Source organism: Lynx canadensis, chromosome B2, assembly GCF_007474595.2.
Source record: "Lynx canadensis isolate LIC74 chromosome B2, mLynCan4.pri.v2, whole genome shotgun sequence".
Lineage (NCBI taxonomy): Eukaryota > Metazoa > Chordata > Mammalia > Carnivora > Felidae > Lynx > Lynx canadensis.
In genome coordinates this window covers 24,682,564-24,706,502 of record NC_044307.1, presented here as the reverse complement: position 1 = coordinate 24,706,502, position 23,939 = coordinate 24,682,564, and the positions used below count along the sequence as shown (strand labels likewise).

Sequence of the window (23,939 nt, the reverse complement as noted above, 5' to 3'; positions counted from 1 at the left end):
AGAGAGAGAGAGAGAGGGAGGCAAACCATAAACCATATGAGACTTTGAACGATAGAGAACCAACAGGGTTGATGGAAGGGAGGAGGTTGGGGGATGGGCCAAGAAGGTGATGGGATTAAGGAGGGCACTTGTTATGATGAGCACTGGGTGTTCTATGTAAGTGATGTATTACTCAATTCTACTCCTGAAACCAATACTATACTATATGTTAACTAACTAGAATTTAAATAAAAATTTGAAAATGAAATAAAATATTAAGTATAAAAAATGTTAAATGTTAAGTGTTTAAACATTAAATGCTTTAAAAAAAAGTCAGAGTGTGACAACAAACGTGGCAGCCAAGCCTTGGAACCTGCAGGCAACTGGAGGGCAGAGGAACCCTGAATGGGTGGCAGAGCTGGGGACAGCAGGGGGTCAGGGGGCACTGTGGGCAGTACCTATGGGAGGGGGAAGGCATCCTGGATACTGAGGCCCATCTCATAGAAGAAACTTCACAATGGAGCTTCTGTGTTGAAGCTGCTAACATGCCCCATTTTATCTGAGGCATAGTACAAACTCTACTTGAAAAGAGAGATGGGCCAAGTAAATCATTTCATCAGAGTCCAAGTGATTTCAAACAGTGATAGAACTAGTTCTTTGCTAAAATGTGTATTTTTGTCAATGTTGTTGAAGATCTTTTGTAAAAAACAGAAAGCCATAGACGGATATAGCACAGTATGGTGGAAGAACCCAGGATAGAGACAGGAAACCCTTCTAGAGCCACTCTGATGCTTTTATTTTATTTTATTTTATTTCATTTCATTTCATTTCATTTTATTTCATTATTTTATTTTACTTTATTTTGTTAAATATAATTTATTGTCAAATTTGTTTCCATACAACACCCAGTGCTCATCCCAACAAGTGCCTTCCTCAGTGCCCATCACCTACTTTCCCCTCTCCCCCCCAACCCCCAACCAACCCTCAGTTTGTTCTCAATATTTGAGTCTCTTATGGTTTGCCTCTTTCCCTCTCTGTAACTTTTTTCCCCTTCCCCTCCCCCATGGTCTTCTGTTAAGTTTCTCAAGATCCACATATGAGTGAAAACATATGATCTCTGTCTTTCTCTGCCTGACTTATTTCACTTAACATAATACCCTCCAGTTCCATCCATGTTGCTGCAAATGGCATTATTTCATTCTTTCTCATTGCCAAGTAGTATTCCATTGTAAATATAAACCACATCTTCTTTATCCATTAATCAGTTAATGGACATTTAAGCTCTTTCCATAATTTGGCTATTGTTGAAAGTGCTGCTATAAACATTGGGGTACATGTGCCCCTATGAATCAGCACTCTTGTATCCCTTGGGTAAATTATTAGCAGTGTTATTGCTGGGTCATATGGTATTTTTAATTTCTTGAGTAACCTCTACCCTGTTTTCCATAGTGGCTGGGCCAGTTTGGATTGCCACCAAAAGTGCAAGAGGGTTCCCTTTTCTCCACATCCTCGCCAACAAATGACATATTGGATAAAGGGCTAGTATCCAAAATCTATGAAGAACTCATCAAACTCCACACCCGAAAAACAAATAATCCAGTGAAGAAATGGGCAGAAGACATGAATAGATACTTTTCTAAAGAAGACATCCAGATGGTATTTTTTAATGAACATAAGCATTACCCCTTATGCCATCATGTAATCTCTCTCCCCCACCCCCATCTCCAGGCAGCCACTGATCTGCTCCCTGTCACTACAGATTAGTTGTCTTTTCTACAAGAGTCTATAGATGAACTCATATAATATGTAATTTTTTTGTCTGATTTCTTTCACTCAGCATACTTACTTGGAGATTCATCATGTTGTGTGCATTAATAATTCATTCCTTTTTATTAACTCTTGAGAAATAGAGGCACACGAATGATTTAGGTGATGTAAAGAATCCATTCAGGAAAGCTTGTTCCAGAACCTGGTGTAAGCTCTGTGGAGATTTGGCCACATTGCCCTTCTGCATGCACTACATCCCCCAACAGCAAACAGGTCAACAACTTCACACATATTACTCAGCACATGCCACATGCCAGGCATGAATGTGACACTATGGGAAACAATGGTGAACAAGTCACCACTCTACTGTCAAGGAGTCTTTAGTCTGGTGAGAGAGAATAAGCCTTCATGGTGAGACATTCAGACTTGGTGAGATCTAGAAGTATCTCCTGGATAAAAGGAAGATTAAATTACTTTACCTTTAGTGATAAGTATGTTTTATGACATTTTTATATTTTTGTACTAAAAAATGATGTATTAGTTACTACTGTTATATACCAGATTTCTCCCAAAATTTAGCAGCTTAAAACAACCAACATCTGTTATCAGGCAGTTTCTGTGGGTCTCGAATCCAGAGGCAGCTTCTTGGGTGGTCCTTGCTCAAGGTCTCTGAGGAGGCTGAAATCAGGCTGTCGGATACTGTTGTAGTCACAGGAGAAGTCTCAAGTGATGGAGGATCTGCTACCAGGCTCACCTATTTCATTGTTGATGGTTCCACTCTTCACTGGTTACTGGTCAGAGATATTTAGTTCCTTGTCACAGGAGCCTCTGCATTGGCTGAGTGATCTCCTGGCCTGGATCTGGATCCCCGCAGAGTGTGATCTGCAGAAGCCACAATCTTTCAAAAACCTAATATTGGAAGTGACATTCCATCGCTACTGTCATATTGCATTGGCTGCAGAGATTGGTCAGTAAAAAAAATTTACCCCCCTGGTAAAATGAGAAAAGGACAACGTAACAGTGTGAATATAGGATGAGGCCATCTTGGGAGCTAGCTAGCATGAGATAACTTTGAACAGATGTGTTTACTTAGTCATCATACTTGGTTCTGGGGTGTATTCTGTATGAATGGAAGTTTGATGTGATTAAATCTGCCAAGAACATTGAAATACCACAATGGGTTTGAATAGGACAGATTGCTGGTAAAAGAGGGAATATTGTTGCCATACCATCACATTCATCCCCATTTATTTACATGTCACGGAGTTGTTTCACTAAGACGGTCCCCCCAGTTACCATGGCAACAGTTTTCAGAGGTAAATTTCACTCAAGCACAAATGCCTTGTGAGAAACAAAATTAAGGAGACTTGGAACAAAGAACAGAACAACTGTCTTTATTTTTACCAATGAACCTGGACAATTTAAAATTAAGCAAAGGAGGTCAAAGACAGAGTCTCCAAAAGAGCTTCTTTTTAAAGAAATGTTACAGAAACATTAAAAAAATTAGAATTGTTATAGAAAATACTCAAAACGTCCACAGTAAATGACATGCAGAAATGTGAAAAGGAGCCTCAAGTGGGGTGGGGAATGGAGGAGTGGAAATGGAGGGTGGCAATAAGGACTCCGGAGACCTAAGAAGGAAATGGTCTCAGTCATATCTCCTAAATTAATTCTCTCCAGAATTTGGTTCTGGTGAAGTCTGTGGTTTCAGCTAAGTCAGTTGACCTCTCAGTGTCATGGACACCTTCCTTCCATCTTCTTCCCAAAGCTGTGTTGGACAACGTGAAACCCACACCTGAGGCTCCCAAATGAAGGGATCCTTCCCTTGCAGAACCCCCAAGTGCCTCCCAGTACCCCCACGTGCCCCAAGTGCCCTTTCCCTGCCTGTTCATTCCAGGTCAAATGAAAAAAGATCAATGCAGGCCATGCAAAGCAGGCTCGTTGGGAAACAATCTTGCCATGTGTGGGGTAATAGAAAATACATACTGGTATCTGTCCACAGTTCCTGGCACACGGCTCCTGAAACCCTTGCAATTTCATAAGTGATAAGAGCTCAGGAGCATTTTTTGACCCTGGGTCCTGACACAGAGCTTTTGAAAACCTTGTGATTTCAGAGGCAATAGGAGTGTCTTTTGTTCTAATGAGGCAACTCTGGGTGAGGTCCTGGATGAAGGCTGGTCACAGGAAAGACCAAGCCATGATTAGGAGCTTGGAATTTTCAGCTCCACTCCCATTCTCATGAGAAGAGAGAAGGACTAAGGGCTGAAAATGGAGGTAATAATTGATCATGCCTACATGAAGCCTCCACAAAAGTCCCCAAAGGATGGGGTCCAGAGAGCTTTCAGGTGGCTGAACACATCCACGCTTGGAGGGTGACACATCCCAACTCCATGGGGACAGAAGCTCCTGCATTCTTGCCCTCCCAGACCTTGCCCTATATATCTCCTTATCTGGATGCTCATCTGTATCCTTCATCGGATCCTTTAATAAACTGGTAAAAGTAAGTAAGTGTTCTCCTGGGTTCAGTGAGCCACTCTAGCAAATTAATCAAATCCAAGGAAGAGGGACTTTAGAACCTTCAATTTATAGCTGGCCAGTATGAAGCACAAGTGATAATCTGGGCTTTCAACTGGCATCTGAAGTTGGGGAGAGGGCAGTCTTGTGGGACTGAGCTCTTGACCTGCAGGATGTGATCTCCAAGCAGATAGTGTTAGAACTAACTTGAATTGTAGGACACTCAACTGGTTTTGCAGAGAATTGGTGGATCTGTGGGAACCCCACCCCCACAGTGTAATGGCTCTTAAAATCAATACACCATGCATAAATCTTGAAACATAAGTCTCAGGAAATTGAGATAGGAACTTCTTCTCACTGTCTGCCCAGGGCTTTCCTGGAGCAGTTGACTCCTCTGACACCTCTGAATGATGTTCTGTTATCAAGTAAGAAAGGGCAACTAACAACGTCTGACATACACATTAAAATTTCCAGGTATCATTATGAGTTTGGAAATTTCTCCTTGTAATTCTGTGTATTTTGAGCCTGTGTTTGAAAAGCATATAAATGTGCCACATTTACATATTTTTGGACTTTTTTTTTTTACCATTAACTAATGATTGTCTTTTTCCGTATTAGTGCTCTTTTTATATCCTATTTTTTTCTGATATTACTTCTTCTGTATCACCTCCTTCTTAGTAATGGTATTTTTTTGACTATTAAATTTTAGGTGTGTTTCTTATAACATCAATTGACTGGACTTTGTTTTTTATCCAAGTTAAGAGTCCCTGTTTTAAAATAGATAAGTTTAGTGTGTTTATATTGATTGAATTATGAATATACTTATACTTATTCTACCATCTTCTTTCGTATCTTCTATTTACTGTATTTTCCCTCCTTCTCCTTCTTTGTTCTCCTTTCCTGTCTTCTTATGGGTTTTCTTTATTCCATTTTTCTTCCATAATTTTTATTTATTTTATTTATTTTCTTAAAGGGGAAATCTCTTTCTTTTAATGAAATGCTGACAAATAAATATAGAAGGAATGATAGAATTAGTAAAAACCATTTTAAACCACCACAGCAGAGATTGAGGCAAGAAAAAATCCTCCATGGATGCTAAATCTGGAAAGGGAATTTTGATAAGGAATGGGTTATTTATATGGTCTCAAAGTGTCTCTCCACAAGTTACTTATTAATTACAAAAGGACAGATTTTAGGAAGATGGCGGCGTAGGAGGACGCTGGACTCACCGCGGCCTGCTGATCACTCATATTCCACCTACACCTGTCTAAATAACCCAGAAAACCACCAGAAGACTAGCAGAATGGATTCTCTGGAGCCAAGCACAGACGAGAGGCCCACCGAAGAGGGTAGGAAGGGCGGAGAGGCGGCGCGCTACACGGACTGGAGGGAGGGAGCTGGGGCAGTGGGGCAGCCCGCTGGCCGAGCAGAGGCCCCACATCTGGCTTGCAAAAGCGGAGGAGCCGGACAGAGTGTGTTCAGACAGCAAGCAGGACTTAACATCTGGAAGGTTATAAGCTAACAGCTCTGCTCAGAGAGCGGGAGGGCTGGAGGACAACGGGAAGGAGAGTTGTTGCGCCCTGGACACAGAGCTCAGCTTGTCGGGGAACAAAGGCGCTCGCCAGCGCCATCACCCTCGCCCATCCCCCAGCCAAAATCCCAAAGGGAACCAGTTCCTGCCAGGGAACTTGCTTGCACCGCACAAACACCCAACGCTGTGCTTCTGCGGATGCATCCCTCTGGTGACAGGTCTGACTCCCTCCCGGTGTTGCAGGGCCCCTCCGGAAGCGGATCACTGATGGATAAGCGAGTTGAGCCTGCCCCTCCCGCCCCTGTGCACCTTTCTGATCCACCCCAGCTAATACACCAGATCCCCAGCACCACAAGCCTGGCAGTGCGCAAGTAGCCCAGATGGGCCACGCCACCCCACAGTGAATCCTGCCCCTAGGAGAGGGGAAGAGAAGGCACACACCAGTCTGACTGTGGCCCCAGCGGTGGGCTGAGGGCAGACATCAGGTCTGACTGAGGCCCCGCCCACCAACTCAAGTTATTCAAGACAGCACAGGGGAAGTGCCCTGCAGGTCCACACCACTCCAGGGACTATCCAAAATGACGAAATGGAAGAATTCCCCTCAAAAGAATCTCCAGGAAATAACAACAGCTAATGAACTGATCAAAAAGGATTTAAACAATAATAACAGAAAGTGAATTTAGAATAATAGTCATAAAATTAATCGCTGGGCTTGAGAACAGTATAGAGGACAGCAGAGAATCTATTGCTACAGAGATCAAGGGACTAAGGAACAGTCAGGAGGAGCTAAAAAATGCTATAAATGAACTGCAGAATAAAATGGAGATGACCACGGCTCGGAAGGAAGAGGCAGAGGAGAGAATAGGTGAACTAGAAGATAAAATTATGGAAAAAGAGGAAGCTGAGAAAAAGATAAAAAAATCCAGGAGCATGAGGGGAAAATTAGAGAACTAAGTGATGCACTAAAGAGAAATAATCTATGCATAATTGGTATTCCAGAGGAGGAAGAGAGAGGGAAAGGTGCTGAAGGTGTACTTGAAGAAATAATGGCTGAGAACTTCCTGGATCTGGGGAAGGAAAAGGCATTGAAATCCAAGAGGCACAGAGAACTCCCTTCAGACGTAACTTGAATCCATCTTCTGCATGCCATATCATAGTGAAACTGGCAAAATACAAGGATAAAGAGAAAATTCTGAAAGCAGCTAGGGATAAACGTGCTCTAACAAATAAAGGCAGACCGATAAGACTCGTGATGGATCTCTCTACTGAAACTTGGCAGGCCAGAAAGGAATGGCAGGCAATCTTCAATGTGATGAACAGAAAAAATATGCAGCCGAGAATCCTTTATCCAGCAAGTCTGTCATTTAGAATAGAAGGAGAGATAAAGGTCTTCCTAAACAAACAAAAACTGAAGGAATTCGTCACCATTAAACCAGCCCTACAAGAGATCCTAAGGGCGATCCTGTGAGACAAAGTACCAGAGACATTGCTACAAGCATGAAACCTACAGACATCACAATGACTCTAAACCCATATCTTTCTATAATAACACTGAATGTAAATGGACTAAATGCGCCAACCAAAAGACATAGAGTATCAGAATGGATAAAAAAAACAAGACCCATCTATTTGCTGTCTACAAGAGACTCATTTTAGACCTGAGGACACCTTCAGATTGAAAGTCAGGGGATGGAGAACTATTTATCATGCTACTGGAAGTCAAAAGAAAGCTGGAGTAGCCATACTTAGACAAACTAGACTTTAAAACCTGTAACAAGAGATGAAGAAGGGCATTATATAATAATTACAGGGTCTATCCATCAGGAAGAGCTAACAATTATAAATGTCTATGCACTGAATACAGGAGCCCCCAAATATATAAAACAATTACTCACAAACATAAGCAACCTTATTGATAGGAATGTGGTAATTGCAGGGGACCTTAACACTCCACTTACAGAAATGGATAGATCATCTAGATGCACAGTCAATAAAGAAACAAGGGCCCTGAATGATACATTGGATCAGATGGACTTGACAGATATATTTAGAACTCTGCATCCCAAAGCAACAGAATATACTTTCTTCTCGAGTGCACATGGAACTTTCTCCAAGATAGATCACATACTGGGTCACAAAACAGCCCTTCATAAGTATACAAGAATTGAGATCATACCATGCATACTTTCAGACCACAATGCTATGAAGCTTGAAATCAACCACAGGAAAAAGTCTGGAAAACCTCCAAAAGCATGGAGGTTAAAGAACACCCTACTAAAGAATGAATGGGTCAACCAGGCAATTAGAGAAGAAATTAAAAAATATATGGAAACAAATGAAAATGAAAATACAACAATCCAAATGCTTTGGGATTCATCAAAAGCAGTCCTGAGAGGAAAATACATTGCAATCCAGGCCTATCTCAAGAAACAAGAAAAATCCCAAATACAAAATCTAACGGCACACCCAAAGGAAATAGAAGCAGAACAGCAAAGACAGCCTAAACCCAGCAGAGGAAGAGAAATAATAAAGATCAGAGCAGAAGTAAACAATATAGAATCTAAAAAAACTGTAAAGCAGATCAATGAAACCAAGAGTTGGTTTTTTGAAAAAATAAACAAAATTGATAAACCTCTAGCCAGGCTTCTCAAAAAGAAAAGGGAGATGACCCAAATAGATAAAATCATGAATGAAAATGGAATTATTACAACCAATCCCTCAGAGATACAACCCATTATCAGGGAATACTATGAAAAATTATATGCCAACAAACTGGACAACCTGGAAGAAACGGACAAATTCCTAAACACCCACACACTTCCAAAACTCAATCACGAGGAAATAGAAAGCTTGAACAGACCCATAACCAGCGAAGAAATTGAATCAGTTATCAAAAATCTTCCAACAAATAAGAGTCCAGGACCTGATGGCTTCCCAGGGGCGTTCTACCAGACGCTTAAAGCAGAGATAATACCTATCCTTCTCAAGCTATTCCAAAAAATAGAAAGGGAAGGAAAACTTCCAGACTCATTCTATGAAGCCAGTATTACTATGATTCCTAAACCAGACAGAGATCCAATAAAAAAAGAGAACTACAGGCCAATATCCCTGATGAATATGGATGCAAAAATTCTCAATAAGATACTAGCAAATCGAATTCAACAGCATATAAAAAGAATTATTCACCATGATCAAGTGGGATTCATTCCTGGGATGCAGGGCTGGTTCAATATTCGCAAATCAATCAACATGATACATCACATTAATAAAAGAAAAGATAAGAACCATATGATCCTGTCAATCAATGCAGAAAAGGCATTTGACAAAATTCAGCAACTTTCTTAATAAAAACCCTTGAGAAAGTCGGGATAGAAGGAACATACTTAAACATCATAAAAGCCATTTATGAAAGGCCCACAGCTAACATCATCCTCAATGGGGAAAAACTGAGAGCTTTTTCCCTGAGATCAGGAACATGACAGGGATGTCCACTCTTACTGCTGCTGTTTAACATAGTGTTGGAAGTTCTAGCATCAGCAATCAGACAACAAAAGGAAATCAAAGGCATCAAAATTGGCAAAGATGAAGTCAAGCTTTCACTTTTTGCAGATGACATGATATTATACATGGAAAACCCGATAGACTCCACCAAAAGTCTGCTAGAACTGATACATGAATTTAGCAAAGTTGCAGTGTACAAAATCAATGTACAGAAATCAGTTGCATTCTTATACATTAATAATGAAGCAACAGAAATACAAAGAAACTGATCCCATTCACAATTGCACCAATAAGCATAAAATACCTAGGGATAAACCTAACCAAAGATGTAAAAGATCTGTTTGCTGAAAATTATAGAAAGCTTATGAAGGAAATTGAAGAAGATATAAAGAAATGGAAAAACATCCCGTGCTCATGGATTGGAAGAATAAATATTGTCAAAATGTCAATACTACCCAAAGCTATCTACACATTCAATGCAGTCCCAATCAAAATTTCACCAGCATTCTTCTCGAAGCTAAAACAAGCAATCCTAAAATTCATATGGAACCACAAAAGTCCCCAAATAGCCAAAGTAATTTTGAAGAAGAAGACCAAAGCAGGAGGCATCACAATCCCAGACTTTAGCCTCTACTACAAAGCTGTAATCATCAAGACAGCATGGTATTGGCACAAAAACAGACACATAGACCAATGGAATAGAATAGAAACCCCAGAACTAGACCCACAAATGTATGGCCTACTCATCTTTGACAAAGCAGGAAAGAACATCCAATCGAAAAAAGACAGTCTCTTTAACAAATGGTGCTGGGAGAACTGGACAGCAACATGCAGAAGAATGAAACTAGACCACTTTCTCACACCATTCACAAAAATAAACTCAAAATGGATCAAGGACCTGAATGTGAGACAGGAAACCATCAAAACCCTAGAGGAGAAAGCAGGAAAAGACCTCTCTGACCTCAGCCGTAGCAATTTCTTACTTGACACATCCCCAAAGGCAAGGGAATTAAAAGCAAAAATGAACTATTGGGACCTCAGGAAGACAAAAAGCTTCTGCACAGCAAAGGAAACAATCAACAAAACTAAAAGGCAACCAACGGAATGGGAAAAGATATTTGCAAATGACATATCAGACAAAGGGCTAGTATCCAAAATCTATAAAGAGCTCACCAAACTCCACACCAGAAAAACAAATAATCCAGTGAAGAAATGGGCAGAAAACATGAATAGACACTTCTCTGAAGAAGACATCCAGATGGCCAACAGGCACATGAAAAGATGCTCAACTTCACTCCTCATCAGGGAAATACAAATCAAAACCACACTCAGATATCACCTCAAGCCAGTCAGAGTGGCCAAAATGAACAAATCAGGAGACTACAGATGCTGGAGAGAATGTGGAGAAACGGGAACCCTCTTGCACTGTTGGTGGGAATGCAAATTGGTGCAGCCACTCTGGAAAACAGTGTGGAGGTTCCTCAAAAAATTAAAAATAGACCTACCCTATGACCCAGCAATAGCACTGCTAGGAATTTACCCAAGGGATACAGGAGTACTGATGCGTAGGGGCACTTGTACCCCAATGTTTATAGCAGCACTGTCAACAATAGCCAAATTATGGAAAGAGCCTAAATGTCCATCAACTGATGAATGGAGAAAGAAATTGTGGTTTATATACACAATGGAGTACTACGTGGCAATGAGAAAGAATGAAATATGGCCCTTTGTAGCAACATGGATGGAAGTGGAGAGTGTTATGCTAAGTGAAATAAGCCATACTGAGAAAGACAGATACCATATGTTTTCACTCTTATGTGGATCCTGAGAAACTTAACAGAAACCCATGGGGAAGGGGAAGGAAAAAAAAAAAGAGGTTAGAGTGGGAGAGAGCCAAAGCATAAGAGACTCTTAAAAACTGAGAACAAACTGAGGGTTGATGGGGGGTGGGAGGGAGGGGAGGGTATGTGATGGGTATTGAGGAGGGCACCTTTTGGGATGAGCACTGGGTGTTGTATGGAAACCAATTTGACAATAAATTTCATATATTGAAAAAAAATAATTACAAAAGGACACAAATAATAACTGTACAGTAGGGAAAGCAGAACAAAATACAGGCTGTTCCCTCAAACATGTCCAAAGATTTTCACTTATTCCTTACTAGGAAGGGAATGAGGAATAAGATCAGATCCCACTGACTGTATCACATACGTCTTTGTTATAAATGCTATGCTTGAGTTTACCACACTAGGTTTGTACACCTAGACGTAGGGTCATAATTAACTACTCCCTTTACCCTTTCCATAAAGCCTGGGTTTTGTTAGAGAACCATGCCACATCCAGATTGAGCCCCACCTGATCCTCCTTCAAAATCATCAGCATTCAGTATTGAGAAACAAGGCAAGGGACTGTGAGTGAAAGTGAGTGAGTTGAGCCTTCACTGATGAAACCCTAACAATGCCAAGGGCCCTCAGGCAGACAACCAGCACATATGTGTGCTACCACTTCTGTGCCATTCAAATCACCTTCCAGTCCTGTTGTATCTACCTAATATTCAAACATCAAATTGTGGCCTACGTGTCTTTCTCTACCTCCAGCAGAAAACCCCAAAGGTTAAGGACCTTTTCCTTTTTTTTTTAAGTTTTAAATGTTTTTTTTAAATTTATTTTTTAGACAAAGACAGAGCATGAGCAGGGGAGGGGCAGAGAGAGAGGGATACACAGAATCTGAAGCAGGCTCCAGGCTCTGAGCTGTAAACACAGAGCTTGATGCGGGGCTCGAACTCACGGACAGTGAGATCATGATCTGAGCCGAAGTTGAATGCTTAATCTACTGAGCCACCCAGGTGCCCCTATTTTTTAACTATTTTTCACATTCATCATTTAATATCAGAAATTTTTAAACTTCTTTAGCAGCAGGTAGTGGGCTGAATATATGTCCAGTCCACATCCTAATTGCCAGAATGAGTGAATGTGATTTTATTTGGAAAGAGACTTTACTAAAGAGTCTTTCCAGCTATTATTAAGTTAATTAATTAAACTACATTAAACTGATCTTTTTAAAAATATAATTTATTGTTAAATTGGCTAACATACAGTGTGTACACAAAAATAAACTCAAAATGGATGAAATACCTAAATGTGAGACAGGAAACCATCAAAACCCTAGAGGAGAAAGCAGACAACAACCTCTTTGATGTCAGCCACAGCAATTTCTTGCTCAACACATGTCCAGAGGCAAGGGAATTAAAAGCAAAAATGAACTATTGGGACTTCATCAATATAAAAAGCTTCTGCACTGCAAAGGAAACAATCAACAAAACTAAAAGGCAACCGATGGAATTGGAAAAGATATTTGCAAATGATATATTGGATAAAGGGTTATCCAAAGTCTATAAAGAACTTACCAAACTCAACACCCTAGAAACAAATAATCCAGTGAAGAAATGGGCAGAAGACTGAATAGACACTTTTCCAAAGAAGAATCCACATGGCCAAGAGACACATGAAAAGCTGCTCAACATCACTCATCATCAGGGAAATGCAAATCAATGCCACACTGAGATACCACCTCACACCAGTCAGAGTGGCTAAAATTAACAACTCAGGAAACAACAGATGCTGGCCAGGATGTGGAGAAAAAGAAACCCTCTTGCACTTTTGGTGGGAATGCAAACTGGCCCAGCCACTATGGAAAATAGTGTGGAGGTTCCTCAAAAAATTAAAGATAGAACTACCCTACAACCCAGCAATAGCACTACTAGGAATTTATCCAAAGGATACAGGAGTGCTGATTCATAGGGGCACATGTACCCCAATGTTTATAGCAGTGCTTTCAACAGTAGTCAAATTGTGGAAAGAGCCTAAATGTCCATCAACTGATGAATAGATAAAGAAGATGTGGTTTGTACATACAATGGAATACTACTTGGCAATGAGAAAGAATGAAATCATGCCATTTGCAGCAATGTAGATGGAACTGGAAGGTATTATACCAAATGAAATAAGTCAGTCAGAGAAAGACAGAGATCCTATGTGGATCTTGAGAAACTTAACAAAAGACCATGGGGGAAGGAAGGAGGAAAAATAGTTACAAACAGACAGGGAGGGAAGCAAACCATAAAAGACTCTTAAATAGACAACAAACTGGGGATTGATGGGGGTGGGGGAGAGGGGAAAATGGGTGGTGGACATTGAGGAGGGCATTTGTTTAGATGAGCACTGGGTGTTGTATGGAAGCAATGAATCATGAGAATATACCCCAAATACTAACAGCATACTTCTTCCATAATTTTTAAAGTTAAACACTCAATTTCTATTCTTCTTTTGATTATCTTATTTTTGATATGCATTTATAATTTATATTTTAAAAAGGCAAAAAGCTAATCAATATGTTTGTCTTATTCTTCAAAAAGTCAAGGACATCTAACCTTTCTTCCATTTCCTACATTATTATTATCTAGTATTAAAGCTTCACCATGTTTTTAATTGTCTCTCCAGAGTAAGTTATGATTAAAATTTTAAGAGCTACTTTTTTTCTAGTTCTACCAGCAGATCATTCTAATATTTCCCCTAGAATAAAATAAGTAATTCATGGGTCCGTGAGATGCAGATAGTCTTCTGGTGACTTTGGAAGAGTGGAATCTTATGAGAAAAACCTTTTAGTCCTTCATCCATCAAGGTTTAAGTACTGCCTGTGCCATGCCCAGCACTGAGACAACTTCTTAGGAGAGTAACTAGATAGTTTTGTTCACCAGAAATACTGAGTAAGAATTTCTTAGAGGAAAGTTTTCAGTGTTAATGAAGGCCAATGCGCAAGAAAGCTAGCAGCAGAATTCCTGAGGGGACCCTGCAGTAGGGGTGAGTTGAAGGCAAGATGGAAGAAAAACAGGAAGTGGGTGGGGAAGCAGCATGGCAGTGTGAAACCAGGAGATGGGAGAAGGAGAAAGATCTAGTGGCTGCTCCCAGTATGGAACGTTGGAGGGGAATAACATATAAAGGTTTCTGAGAGGCTTACTCTATGGTACACTCTGGTACACTGTGCACACCCCTAGAAGGAGCCTCATTAAAACAACAAGTCTACTGCATTTCTTTATTATTCCCCTGGGCTAAAGTTCTTTGTTTTTTGTTTTTGTTTTTTACATATATATATATATATTTTTTTTCTTTTTTGAGAGAGAGAGAGAGAGAGAGAGAGAGAGACAGAGCATGAGTGGGGGAGGGACAGAGAGAGAGGCAAACACAGAATCAGAAGCAGGCTCCAGGTTCTGAGCTGTCAGCACAGAGCCTGATGTGAGGCTTGAACCCATGAACCGTGAGATCACCACCTGATCTGAAGTAGGACACTTAACTGACTGAGCCACCCAGGTGTTCCTGGGCTTATGGTTTTTAGTTGCAATCCATATGGAGACTGGGCCTGGGTGGCCCTGGCAATTTACTAGGGCTCCAAATGATGGATTCTGAGATTTCTTCCAAATCTAATAGTCAATTATTGTATGCTTTCTAGAAAACAAAGCTAAGACCACACAAGCAGACAAAGTGAAGAACGAAGACTTTATCTGAATATTTAAAGTCACTCAAATTCTGCTCTGAAAAGGGGGGGGGGTGCATTCAACAGTCTGGATTAGAACAGTAGCCCATCTCTACATCATGATGTCATCAGTCTCTCACTTTGTTCTTTTGCTATTTTTATGAATAGACATTATATATTTTTTTCCTTTGGCTTGGCCGTTAGCAGGAGACGATGGAAGCTTGTGAACTGAGCCTTTAAGGCATCTGTCAGGTCCTCCTAGGGAACCTGGATTCCTTCCCACAGAGGCTTTCCTCCCCCCCCCCCCCATTGTCTATTGACGCTTAGTAGGAACCAGACCTTGTCTCCCCATTTCCCTGTCCAATGGGCTATGGCACTTCTCCCTTCTTTTTTTTTTCTTCTTTTTCTTTTGTTGAAAATCACTTCTCAGGCTGTTAAACATGAGAGAGACTAATCTTTCCACTTTTTGTATTTTTGGCCATTTTCCCTCAACTTAGAGATAAGTTCACACCCCGTACTGTGATTACATGCTGAGTCATTCATTCCTGCCACCCTCTCCTTCCCAGACTTCATAAGATTCATGTTGCAGAGGAACATCATGGAGCCAGAGTAGGCTGGATGAGTTCATAAACCTTCCCAGCAATGTTTTCCCAGAAGTTGCTTCAATGAAATGTGAGAAATGCTGAAAACATTTAAGGCCACAGAGCAGGCAGACTTTCTGCAATCCAGTCCCCATATAACTTTTTAGTCTTATTCCCCACTACGCATCCACTTTGTCAATATCTATTAAGCCATTGTAGGTGCTGGGAATTGAGCTACATTCTGAGGCTATAGGGGAACAAGAACTAAATCCCTGCCTTCATGAGGCTCATAGTCTAGTGGGAGAAAGGAATATTCAACACTGAATTGCACAAATAATCCATTTTAGCTGGGAAAAGTGCTGTAGGTATTGTCGGTACAATGAAAAACTGTATCTGGTTTTTGTCTCAGTTCCTGGCACAGAGTTGCAGAAAGTTTTAGTATTTCCTGGGTGACAGGAGTGTCATTGTTATGCTAGTGAGGTAAACTTGGTGGCTCCTAGAGAGCTTCAGGATGGGACCGGTCACCAGAAAGACCAACCACGTGATTTGGAAGTTGGAATGTTTAGATGCCCAACCTTCAGGGAAGGCAATGGGGCTGGACATTGAGTTCAGTTGCCTGGCCAAAGATTTAATCAGCAATACCTATGTAATGACACCCCAATGGACGTGAAGGCAGCGAGGCTCAGCGGAGCTTCCTGGTTGGTGAATACACTGATGTGCTTTGAGGGTGATATGCCCGGATTCCACAGAGAGGGCATGGAAGTTCTGTGTTCCCCCCTTCCCCCATCCTTGCCCTGTGCTGGTCCTGATTTGTATCCCTTACAATAAAATCATAATCATAAAGATAGCACTTTCCTGAGTTTTGTGGGTCTCTCTAGGAAATTATCAAACCTAAAGGGAGGTGTGGGAACCCCTGAATTTGTAGTCAAGCCAGAAAAAAAGAATGTAGGTGGCCTGGGAACCCCCAAAGTGCAGCCCATGTAAAGTGAGGATAGTCCTGATGAGACTGTGCCTTTTGATGTGTGCAATTTGACACTGACACCAGGTAGTTAAACTGAGCTGCAGGACACCCACTTGGCATTGGAGAATTGGCATCAGAATACAGCAGCACGTGACAAGAGGAATGGGCCTACTGAAAGGGTCCAGGAATGCTTGAGTCATGGCACTTAAGCTGAGACCCATGGATGTGTTGAAGAGGTGAGGGGAATACTTAGTCTTTGGTGCTCACTCATTCGGCTCTTGCATCTGGAATTCCTCCTCCCCCGTCCCTCCAGATCTGACTCAGAGTCACCTTCCATATGCTTCTCCCTGCCCCGCTTGAGTCCCAAACCTCCCAGCCTCATGTCAGCTACCACAGCCCTCCTTGTCTGCTTCACACCTTTGGGACTAATGGGATGTTGTTCCTTTGCTGATGTGTCTGTTTTGTTCAGAGTCTAAGCAACTTGGATTCAATGGCCATGCTCTCCACACAGTAATAATGATAATGGTTAGGGGGGTCTGGATAGTTCAGTCAACTGAGTGTCCGACTTCAGCTCATGTCATGATCTTGCGGCTCATGGGTTCCATCCCCGGGTTGGGCTCTGTGCTGACAGCTCACAGCCTGGAGCCTGCTTCAGATTCTGTGTCTCCCTCTCTCTCAGCCTTTCCCCCACTCATGCTCTATCTCTCTCTCCTTCAAAAATAAATAAACATTAAAAAAATTTAAAATAATAATACATGTAGGTATAGTCTTATACATTGCTAACGTATACTGAGTAGGTAATTTGTACCAGCCTGTATACTAAACCCTCCCCAGGAATGCTTCATTTAAACAGCATAACAAATTTATGAGGTAGACATTAGTGTTCCCATTTCAGAAATAAGGAAACTGAGGCCGGAAGAGGCTGAATGATGTGACCAGGTTTCCATAGCTAGTAAGAAGAGAGCTGAGCTACTAGGACCTCTGCACACTTGTCTCATCCTTGCGGTACTTTTCTTGATGATAATAAAACCTGCGTGAAGGCAGTTGATGAAAATCTAAAACTTTTGATAATTGTGGTAATTGCTACAAGATGGTAATTATGGGGTGCTAATGCAAGAGCTCCTTAGCCTATATGGTGCCTTCGTGTGAATTAAAAAGATGTGTCCCGGGGCGCCTGGGTGGCGCAGTCGGTTAAGCGTCCGACTTCAGCCAGGTCACGATCTCGCGGTCCGTGAGTTCGAGCCCCGCGTCAGGCTCTGGGCTGACAGCTCAGAGCCTGGAGCCTGTTTCGGATTCTGTGTCTCCCTCTCTCTCTGCCCCTCCCCCGTTCATGCTCTGTCTCTCTCTGTCCCAAAAATAAATAAACGTTGAAAAAAAAAATTAAAAAAAAAAATAAAATAAAAAGATGTGTCCCTCTAAGTGGGCCCAGGGCTTAACTGGCAGGACTTGTGGAGTGAAGAGGCACCTTACCTTTGGGAGGCTGCCTGCCTCTGCTCACCAGGCCATAGAGTGCTGAATGTTAGCCCCAGTCAGGCACTCAGCTGCCCGCCTTGGAGCAGAGCATTGATTCTCCAGAGCATGAAGGCATCTCCAGCCCAGACAAGCCAAAGTGTGGGGGCGGGGACAGCAGAGTGAAGGAGCCAATAGCATGTCTCTAGGATCGGAGCTAGGCTCAGAGCCAAATCTCATTCCCTGTGTGACCTGGAGTGAACCAATTCACTACTGAGCTCATTTTCTTCATCTAAAAATTAAAAGGAAGGAAAAAATGGTGATGATGGTGATGATAATGATGGTAGTGGTGATGATGATGAGATAGCTTTATTTTGATGATTAAATGAGAAAATGCTTGTAAAGCCCATGGCACAGGGCACACTCTTAATAAACGTGAGTTCTTCTTATTTTCAATAAGCCAAGACCTGAAGGATCAATGACACCTGAAGGATCCCTAGGAGAAGAATGGGATAGTGCAAAAGGGACTCTAAGGAGCTGAGTGTGGACTGCTCTCACCCATGTGTTTGCTATAAGCTGTCCCTGGATCTGGTACATGATCTGCTGACACTTCTTGGAGCTGCTTGCCTCGCCCAGACACCAGCTCTTCCAGGAAAGGATGGAGCTACAGCACTGTTGTTCTGTCTTCCAGCGACTGCTGGGAAATTCATCCCTCTCCCTCTCCACCCCAACACAAGGACAGCCAGTGAATTCTGAGGTCTGCCATCTCTATGGATTAAGCTGGTTGAGCTCAACTGTCTGCTAGTGGCCAAAATGGCAGGGACCAAGTAGTAACAAGGAAAGCCTACTCCCAACCACCTGGTGGCCGGTTCCTCTGGCCATAGTCAGAACTCTGTCCAGGCTTTTGAATTAAAACAAAGACAAAGAGAGACTTCAATAACACATCTGCTGAGTGTGTGTGTGTGTGTGTGTGTGTGTGTGTGAGTTTGTGTGTGTGTGTGTGTGTGCATGTTAAAAGAAATGGCAAGGTCAGAGGTGAGGTGGGAGCCATTTATTTAGTCACATTCTCCCCCAGCTGTTTCAGGAGTTACCAGCTCTGGAGAAATAGTGCACTCACAACCCAGCCTGCAGGGTGACTGCAGCCCATAGCTGAATTAGCCCTTCAGATTCTCCCATTTCTCCTTTCATGCACATGGTTATGGAAACAGAATCTATAAGTAACTGCTCCTTAAGGATTTCTCTATGCCACCTGGAGGGCTAAAGCCCCAGGAGACCTAGCCTCTCAGATCAAGAGAATGTGAGTATATATAGAAGTATATATAGAACCCTGGGTTGAAAACTTGATTTTATTCAGGTACAACAATCCATATAGGTTCCCAGAGAAGAAAAATCTGCTCTATTACAGCTTCTTTTTTTTTAGTTTATTTATTTATGTTGAGAGAGAGAGAGCGCACATGTACAGGCAAGGGAGGGGCAGAGAGAGAGGGAGAGAGAATCCCAAGCAGGCTCTGTGCTGACAGCACAGAGCCCGACACTGGGCTTGATCTCACGAACCATGAAATCATGACCTGAACTGAAATCAAAAGTCAGATGCTTAACCGACTGAGCCACCCAGGTGCCCCTGCTCTATTACAGTTTCTGAGACCAGGATGGATTCTAGAACTTCACTTCCCTCTCCAGAATCATGACAGACTTCTGCCATGATTTGAGGAGGTGTTGTCGATGTTTGCCCTTTATGAGATTCAGTGAGCAGATTGCTATAGTTGTCTGGAAAAGAGATGGTGGTGAATGGGACTAGCCAGTGGCAGGTGGCAGTGGAAAAGAAGAGAGGTGAATGGATGTGAGATCTAATTTGGAAGTAGAATCTATAGGATTTCTTGATGACATGAGTGTGGGGTAGGAAAATGTTGGGGCTGTGTCAAGAATGGTTCCCAAGTTTCTGGATGGGTAGATGAAAGTGCCGTTCACCAAGATGGAGATTGCTTGGGGGAAAGTAGGTTTGGAGAAAGAAGAAAGAAAGAGAGAAAGGAGAAATAAAGAAAGACAGAAGGAGAGGGAGAAAGAAAGAAAGAAAGAAAGAAAGAAAGAAAGAAAGAAAAGGAAGGAAGGAAGGAAGGAAGGAAGGAAGGAAGGAAGGAAGGAAGGAAGAATAGAGAGATAAGTTGCCTTGGACATGTTAACCAGAAGAATATGAAAGGAGGATTTTTTGTGTGTGGTAGTAAACACTACACCATATCTGCATCCAGTAGATAGAGAGGTTGAAGAGGATATAAGAGGAAACAGCAAGGGAGTAAGATTCTTGAAAGATTGAGAATGGATGGGATCAGGAATTCCATGTTGAGAGACTCTGGCCCACAAAGAATAAAGAAGAGGAGAGTAGATGCAAATAGGTCTGTGGATTTGGCAGCAGGAGCTCCCATCTGATGGCTTTTTTTTTTCCATTGGAGTGTGAAGCAAGGTCATCAGCTGAGAAAGAATGTGGAGAGGTGAGGTTTTGGAAAACATGAAGGTAAGAAATAATCATTTTGGAGAGTGGAAAGTTCAGCTTAGCGGAAAAAATAGTAAGACTACAGGGCAGTGCTAGGTATTCATTTGGGAGAATGATTATGAATTTATAGTGATGTGAGTCTGCTCTGCTGTCTCCAGAAACATCTTACTGAAGTAAGAGGACTGACTGAGTTAATTCACATAAAGTGCTTAGAACTGTGTGTGGCTCACAGTGAGCACTCAGTGTGTGTTAGGCTGTTATTATTGTAATATTCACAGCAGCAGTGGTGGCAATCAGAGTAGTAGTAGTGCATCAGTTCAGGCAGGGAGAAGGCAGATGGTTGGGCACCCAAGCTTACATGAAGAGGAGAGGGAGAAGCCAGGGAGTTGAGAATGTTTGCAAGAAACCAGTGATAATGATGAGCCATGGAAGAGGGACTGAATGAAAGCGTTGATAGACTGAAAGAGCTTCAAAGTAAAAAAAAATCACAAATAGAAAAATTCTTCTTAAAATTTATATGGAATCTTAAGGGACCCTGAATAGTAAAGATAATATTGAAGAACAAAAGAAAAAAGAAAAAAGAAAAAAAGGTAGAAGGTTCATACTTCCTAATTTCAAAATTTGCAAAGCTACAATAACCAAAATAATATGGTGCTGGCATACAGACAGACACATAGATTAATGGAAAGGAGAGTCCAGGAATAAACCTCACATATATATATGGCCAAATGACTTTTGGCAAGTGTACCAAGACCATCCAATGGGGAAGGGACAATTTTTCCAACAAATAGGTCTGAGACAACTAGATATTCACATGCAAAAGAATGAGGTTGAGCCCTTACCTTATAACATATATAAAAATCAACTCAAAATATTTCAGTGGTCTAAACATAAGAGCTATACTCTAAAACTCTAAAACTCATGGAGCAAAAACTTCAGGACATTGGATCTGGCAATCATTTCTTGGATATGACACTAAAAGCACAGGCAACTAAAGTAAACAGATAACTTGGACTTGATCAAAATTTTAAAACTTTGTGCATCAAGGAACACAGTCAACAGAATGAAGAGGCAACCCACAAAAGGGGCAAAAATATTTGCAGATCATATACCTGATGAGGGATTCATATCCAGAATATGTATGTTTAAAAACCCTACAACCCAACAACAAAACAACCTGCTTGAAAAATTGGCAAAGGGGGGCGCCTGGGTGGCTCAGTCGGTTGGGCAGCCGACTTCGGCTCAGGTCATGATCTTGCACTCCGTGAGTTCGAGCCCCGCGTCGGGCTCTGTGCTGACAGCTCAGATCCTGGACCCTGTTTCAGATTCTGTGTCTCCCTCTCTCTCTGACCCTCCCCCGTTCATGCTCTGTCTCTCTCTGTCTCAAAAATAAATAAACGTTAAAAATAAAAAATTAAAAAAAAAAAGAAAAATTGGCAAAGGACTTGAATAGATATTTCTCCAAAGAATGTATACAAACAAGTGGCCTGTAAACACATAAAGACATAGATGTTCAGTGCCATTGGCCAGTAGGGAAATGCAAATCAAAACCGTAATGAGAGACTGCTTCACACCCATGAGGGTGGCTATTATAAACAAAGAAACATGTAAGTAAGTAAATAAGTAAGTAAAGAAATAAACAAAAATAACAAGTGCTTGTGAGGATGTGGAGAAACCGAAATTCTCATGCATTAGTGGTAGGAATGTAAAATGGTACAGCAGTTATGGGAAACATTTTGGTAGCTCTTCAAAAAGCCGAACTATATGACCCAGCAGTGCCATCTTTGGATATATGCCCAAAATAACTGAAAGCAGGGACTCAAAAAGGTATTCGTATAGTCATGTTCATAGCAGCATTATTCACAGTAGCCAAAAAGGTAGAAACAACCCATCAACATATGATGGATGATCATATCCATCAACATGTGAATAGATAAACAAAATGTGGTCCAAACACGTAGTAGAATATGATTGAGTCCTAAAAAGGAAAGGCAGTCTGACAAGTGCTACGACACAGAGGAATCTTAACGACATTGTGCTGAGTGAACTAAGCCAGTCAAAAAAGGACAAATACTGTATGATTGCTCCTATAGAATAGTCAAACTCACAGAGACAGGAAATAAAATGGTGTGTGCCAGGGGCTAGGAGGAGGAGGTGGGAGTGGGGAGATAGTATTCAATGGGGACAGAGTTTCAGAAGATGAAAAAGTTCTGGAGATGGATGTGGTGATTGGAGGCACTACAATGTGACTGTACTTAGCGCCATAGCACTGTGCACCTAAAATGGTTTAAATGGTAAATTTTACGTTGTGTATGTTTTACCACAAATTTTTTTTAAAATGAGAATCAGTGAGCCAGTGAGCTAGAAAGAACAGGAAGTTGTGGCCAGAGACTGACGTGTTTGGTTTTATTATTTTGGAGCCGGTAATTATATCATTAAAGTCTAGAGTGTGGCCATGACAGTGGGTGGCTTAGGGGGAGCAGGATGAGATGTTACTGGGAGGAAAGAGATCAAGGAGCTAAGGCTGCAAAGTCACCATCCCTGTGACTGAGGAGAGGGACTTTGAACAGTGCTGCCCCCTGGAGGTCAGGCATGACTGGGGGTAGAGAGGCACCAGCCTCCTTCACAACGGGAGGGAGCTTTTGGTCAGCCTGGGATAAGGTGCAAAGTTTGAAACGCCCGGGCTGTAGGAAAATGAGCATTCTCCACTGCAGTGGGTGCAGGGAAAGGGGTTCTGGGGCAGAACCAGGGCTCTGCTGGGTGAGGTGAAGTCGGGCAGGGAAGGGGCGCAGGGGCCCTGAGAGGCTGCTCCAGCCATCTGGATGGGGTATCTCGGAAAATCTCAGCCACCTCATCAGCAGTAAGAGTCCATATCTGTCTTAGGATTGAGCTCCATGTCCTTGGCTCTGTTGGTTTCCAATTTCATGCACTCCAGGCTGGGAGGAGAATTTGTGCCAAAGATCTGTTTCATGAACACATTTTACAACAAACGATCAAGAATGCAAACACATAAGAAATCTTGGCAGAGCTATCACCAGTTGAAGATCAAATATAATCTGGCCCCAGGAGCCATGGCCCAGAGACAGGGTATAACCACATTTCTCCTCCCTGTCCAGAAAGTATAGGCAAAGTCGCTGTTCACACCAGCAGACAGCTGCATCCTGAAGTCAGCATAAGTGATCACTGAACAAACCCTTCTTTCCATACGCAAATGAAATCATCAAGAGGCCTTGTCTCCCCTGCCAAACGCTGTTCACATAGCCTCTTGTTTACTAGTAAACCCGCACTGCACATGCCAATTCGTCGTCTTCAATAATTAATCCAGCACATATGAATAATTAAGGCTCAGTTGAGACCTATAGCTGAGAAATCCTACGGTCATTAGGCTTTCTCACGCAGTGTAATGGAAGGAACCAAGAATTCTTTGACAAAGGTACAGTGACAGAGTAGGAAATACTCATGCAGGTGGCCAGTCCCACAGGGAGCCAGATGAGGCATCAACCACCTGCTGCCCAGCCCCGAGGCAAAGTTACACAATCTCACCCCCTTATCATTTTATAGCCCAGTCCTTCTGGAGCTGGTGTTTCCTTGTGCTGTGTGAGACTTCAGGCTTCCTCGATCCCTGTGGTGGCAAAATTT

The 23,939-nt window shown here is 42.0% G+C and overlaps 1 long non-coding RNA gene across 1 annotated transcript; it reads left to right on the top strand.

The window, feature by feature from the left end:
* The first annotated feature begins 637 nt into the window (after positions 1-637).
* Positions 638-22,377, top strand: LOC115513290. The gene is made up of 3 exons (XR_003968655.1): positions 638-648; positions 9,274-9,277; positions 22,320-22,377. It is a non-coding gene; the product is annotated as an uncharacterized LOC115513290 (long non-coding RNA).
* The last annotated feature ends 1,562 nt before the right edge of the window (positions 22,378-23,939 follow it).